At 34.8% G+C, this 5,935-nt stretch overlaps 1 protein-coding gene across 1 annotated transcript in view; it reads left to right on the plus strand.

The window, feature by feature from the left end:
* The window catches only part of LOC117992525 (chromatin target of PRMT1 protein-like), a 106,014-nt gene that overhangs the window by 33,478 nt on the left and 66,601 nt on the right, over nt 1-5,935 (plus strand). The gene's annotated exons all lie outside the window — the stretch shown is intronic.

Raw genomic sequence — 5,935 nt, forward strand, 5'->3', positions numbered from 1 at the left:
CCCACCATTTTGTATTCAGTTAATTTCGAATATATAACACATTTTTGAAGATTTTTTGATTACTTACTGGATTACAGTTTTAAAATGTTACCTTACCTAAACATAATAATTTATTAGGTAAGTACTTGATGTGTATATTGTAGGTAATATTTTCTTTCGTTTTCAAGTCAGATTTTCAAAATGATATTTTTATACATAGAAAAAAAGGCAATTTTTTAGAGTTCCGTTTAGTTTTAGTATACGAAGCAAGCAGTAACTTAAACATGAAATACCTAATTATGTATTTTAGAAAATTAGTTTAAGTATTTATTTATTTAATAAATGGCTATGGTTAGGATTTTTATTTTAAAACACGTCTTTCATAAATAAAACAGTAGGTAGACGAAATTGAATTGAAAGAACCTATATGGATGGTTCCATCCTAAAGGCAGATATAAATTAAACATTTTCCAAAAGCGAGGGTACCTCAATTATTCGGTGTTGTATGTTCGTAGTCCCTCAAAATAATAATTATTCATCTGTCCCAAATTAAAAGAAATTTTTATGGTCTAGAATAAGTTTGGTATTTTTGTTTTTTGTATTTTCATTTGCATTAAAAACTACTTAGATTCTTTATAAAATAAAATAAATAATTCAAAGAAAAGCATTTTTAAATTCAAACTTAATACGCACGTTTTTACCCGACTACGGGAAAGCCAAAAGGAAGGGTTATGATTTTAGCAGGCTATGTATGTATGAAATATGATTGTAGGTTTGTATTTATGTGTGTTCCACCGCCTAAACTACTGAGCCGATTTTGATGAATGGGGTGTCAATCGATTTATGTCCGGGTGACATAAGCTACATTTTAAATAAATCAAAGTATGGTGGATGTGGCATCCAAAAAAGTGGGGGTCTCAAAATTTTTTTTGGTATCGTATCGATCGGGATTTTCAGTTAATAAATATAAACATACTACCAAGGGACAGAAAAACAATTTTACTATAATATTAAGGCTATTTTATGCATTTATTAAGACGATCGTAGTCGGGTTTGAGTTTTTAACTTTATTTAAAACCAACTTTGATTTCAACTAACCGTGCCTCTAAGGTACGTCCAGACCATGTCAAATGTTACATGATTTAATATTTTTTTTAGTAGTGTATGACACGTTATATTTAACAATGTGGGCGGGTTATACAACAAAAGTTTTGTAAGACGTTGTGCATGTTATATAATCTGGACGCACATTTAGAAAGTTGTAAATAGTCTAATTTTAGGTATATCATATTCTTCTTCAATGATTACATAATTTCGAATCGAAGTTTGACCTATAAGATTGTTTTCTTAAAAAAGAATGTAATTCAGTCTTTGCTATTAAATTATATCAAACAAAATTGCTTTTATTTTAAATTACAGCTTTACAAGCCGCCCAGACCAGTGACGTGACAAGTAACGTTGCTAAATAACTTAATCATCGACATATTGTTACAGATATTTATTTTTTATTAATTTCGGCCGTAAATAAATAACTCAAAACATTAAAGAACATTCCTTGAAGACTGAAGTGTACGTAAAACAAAACTCAAACATTGCTTTGTTGGGTTGCAAATCCAAAGCAATGTTGCGTTGCGTGTATCGTACGTCAGCGACATAATAAATCCTACTCTATGGTCAGTGAGAGACAGACTAGAATAAGGACTAGAACGCATTGCTGAGCTCTAGTCTATAGAGTGTACCCAGATTGGGTTTTAAGCAATTAAATATCACTAGCTTTAACTGTGAAGGAAAACGTCTTATATCATTTTCTCTCTTCTATGGGAATTACGTATCTACTAAAATGAAAAAGAAAGATTTTATGCTTAGTCATTTATTCACTCGTATTGAAATAATACTACTATAAAGTTATAACATAACTTATTATAAAAATATTTCAAAGGTTTTGTAATTAGCTACATTATTATTACAATCGTTCGTTGGGTCCGCACCGAGACTGGTCCAGGTGCAGTTCACACTGCGATAGTTCCTGCACACTGACTGCATGCTGACTGCTCAGTACTTGTGTCAGTTGACTTGCAGTTCTATTGCAGACCGTCTTTTTACTATGGTGCATACAAACATAGGCGCACCGCACACGTCCGACAATAGGTGACCGACTTTGTGTCAGCAAAAATGAAACATGCAGTTTTTGTCCCACAAAAACTCGACCAAGAAATCTATGATAAAAATCAGCGAAATTGTCGCCCTGATTATCTAACCAGTCTGAAAAATCTGACGTGGGCGGAGCGCCTTAACGTAACAGTATAACAACGCTAAACAATCTATATAGACCGTAAAAAAACGCGCCATTTTAAACTATACCTTTAAAAGAAGGTCTAAAATCGTACTTTTGACATGAAATTTAACACAAAAAGTTAAAATGTCGCGTGAGGAGTACTTTTTTACGCATATACGTGTTATCTAACAAGTTTTATAACATGTTACATGATCTGGACGCACCTTATGTAAAATAAACTAAAAATTACTTGATAAAATACAGCTCCTTAAAAATTAAATTTAGAAGTTAAATAAAAAAACTATCTTCGGTGGATATATTTCTAAACATAATAATTAAATATTTATTAGTAGTATTTAGAGAGCCATATGTAATAATATATAATAGTATTTAAAAACTTAGAAATTATGATATTTCTGAAGTACCTACTTAAAATATGCCATTCTAAAATTGGTGTAAAAATTCATTATAAATGTGAAATAAGTTTTTTAGCATGCTGATCATGCAAAAAATAGACCTAGTTCAAGTACGGGGTTACATATTATTCCGAAAACTGTCGCTTTCCATATCATTACCCATATTATAAATGCGAAAGTGTTGGTTTGTCTTTCAATCACGCCGCAACGGAGCAACGGATCGACGATTTTTTGCATGGATATAGCAAAAGACCTGGAGATTGATAAAGGTAGGTTAGACATAGGTTTCTGCGATTTGTTTATCTTTTACGAAAACTAAAGACAACAGTAAATATATATGTAAATAAATATTAATGTCGGTTTATCTTTTTATAATATTATGTTTAGATAGATAAGATTTTAAGAAAAGAATGTCGTGAAGAAATCAAATCTTTGAAATCAAAAACTAGCTTATAGTAAATAACTTGTAGAATAAGTTGACATTTAAACTGAAAATCACGCGGTAAAGTTAATCATCACTACCCATGTTATAAAAAAGTGTGTTGGTTTGTTGGTTTGTCCTTAAATCACGTAATTTTGATGTGATTTTTGCATGGGTATAGTTAGAGACTTGGACAGTGACATAGGATTTTTATCCCGGAAAATCGAAGAGTTCCTTCGGGAGATTTTAAAAACTAAAATCACATGGTTGAAGTCGCGGGCATCAGCTAGTACTAACATAAATGCGAAAATCTGTGTCTGTTACTTTTTACGGCCTATGCTTTTAACAGATTTTAACAAAATTTGATACAGATATAGGACATTACATCCCGGTGTAGGACATAGGCAGAGGCTACTTTTTCCTGGTCTAACTACTCAACTGCTTTACCGATTTTGGTAAGTTAAAAATGATACGTCATAAGATTCGTCTTGATGGAGCGAGTGTCACAGGGTGGAGAGTGGGTATATAATTCTTAAAAAAGGGTGGATTTTATGCGCTTTAGTGTGCGGATAGAAAAAATACTGCTGCTGCTGCTGGTGGGAGGCTTCGGCCGTGGCTAGTTACCACCTTACCGGCAAAGCCGTGCTGCCAAGCGATTTAGCGTTCCGGTACGATGCCGTGTAGAAACCAAAGGGGTATGGGTTTAATAAAAACTGCCATACCCCTTCCAGGTTAGCCCGCTATCATCTTAGACTGCATCATCACTTACCACCAGGTGTGATTGCAGTCAAGGGCTAACTTGTATCTGAATAAAAAAAAAAAAAAAACAGCGGATTTTTTGGAAAGTTAGTTGCCATGGGCTGTTTAAAACCTAAATAGGCTACTTGACTCATATCTAATTCCGTCCAATAAATGATTATTTATTATAGTATTTTGCTTAAGACAACGAAATATATCAATAACAATTATTAAAAACGCAGGATGGATATATAAATCCAATTTAAAAAAATAAATTTTTTATTTTTATTTGAAACGCAGAAAACGCTGTCAGCCATGATGTGACAAAGTGTAAATATGTAAACAAAGAAATGTCATCCCTATGACACGCGGGGACTAACGTAGTATCCATATATATAAAATTTAGAGTCCTGACTAACTTATATATCAACGGACAGCCTAAACATCTAAACAGCTGGTCCTAGATACATGAAATTTGGTGGGTGTGTTCTTTGTAGGTAAAGAGAAGGTATCCACTAGGAAAGGATTTTTTGAAATTCCACCCCTGAGTGGGTTAAATGGAGGTTTGAAATTTATGAAGTCCACGCGGGCGAAGTCACGAGCATAAGCTAGTTTTTATATATTTCTAAAAACTCATAGTAAACGTAAAAAAATATCGTTTTCTCTTTATAAATTGAATAAGTTATTAAGTAAGACTTACAACAAAGTGATCTTTGCAAAAATAAATTTGGGTTGAAGTCGTTAGTCATATAGGATAGGATCCCTTTAAGCAAGTCTTTGCGTGTTACGTATATTTATTTCACTGGGCACTCTAATCCACAACTTTCCTGTGGTCTTTATCGATGCGTTTTTTACATTCTCGGATGATACAATAACGATAATTACTATATTTTTCATGTAAACTAGTATAGAAGTCATGTTTATTAAACTTTGGGAGGTTATGCTGTTGTTTACAAATGCATGACGTCAGAGCACAGATAATCTATCGGCCAAACATGGCCGACAGTGTTTTCACGTGGCTAAGAAAAATATATTTTTAAATTAAAGTTTTACGGTTTTTAGGGCGCAAAAAAATATAGTGTTAATTTTTTTGATATAATAGGACAAATATTAACCATTTAAGACCAACTTGAAAAAAGTGTCAAGTAGCCTATTATCATCGCGGGCCTCATATTGTTCAATTTATATCTAAAGTACGCGATAAGTCGAGATAGCAATCGGGGTACACCCGCACACACCCGCACAGCCCCCGCGCTAACCCAATGCGGAATAAACGCGGGTGACCTGCGGCTGTGCGGGGCATCCCCTCGCCTTATACACCCGATTGCCATCTCGACCTGTTGCATACAGTACGCGGCCGCAAGTCATGTACATCGACCTTTAGATAGAGAGCAGATTTGTAGAGCATTGTCCCTGTCGTTGAGACCGACACGTCATATAGAAATGAGTGATAGAGACAACCAACGCTCTACAAAGCCGAAATGTCATTGTAAAGGCCGATGTACATTACTTTCTGCCGCATACTGTCCCGAAAATGCTAATGCGCGTTACCGCCATTTTAGTGACGTCAATCGACTGAAGTTTCGAGCTGATGGTATTTTTATTTCGGCTGACGTCAAAATGACGTCATTTCTATGTTACTGAGACATGGTTCCAGCGCAATAGCAATTTGCAGGACTTATACTATACTTACCGGCGGGGTGATTACGTATCTCGCGACAGGCGTAAATCTCGCGATCATTGCTGTCAAACGCCCGGCTAGAGAGAGACAGCAATAGCCACAAAGCAAAATAAGAAGAAGAGGAAGGGAGACAGCAAATGAACTATAATATTGCTACTGCTGTCGCGTTGCTGTCGCTACTGCAATGATAAAAGAGCGTGGATTTGACCTGCAGCTCGTTCCAGCAACGCACAGGACTGCAAATACTTTTTATACATAATATTGTATATCAAATATTTGAAAAGAGCAACCGCCGAGTTTCTTGCTGGTTCTTCTCGGTGGCAAGGCATTCCGAACCAGTGGTAGATGCATCCAACGATTCGAAAGCACTTGTGAAAGTTTACTCGAATACAAAAGATTATTATTATTTACGTAATCCCCCCCCC

The sequence above is a fragment of the Maniola hyperantus genome, chromosome 21 (genome assembly GCF_902806685.2).
Source record: "Maniola hyperantus chromosome 21, iAphHyp1.2, whole genome shotgun sequence".
Lineage (NCBI taxonomy): Eukaryota > Metazoa > Arthropoda > Insecta > Lepidoptera > Nymphalidae > Maniola > Maniola hyperantus.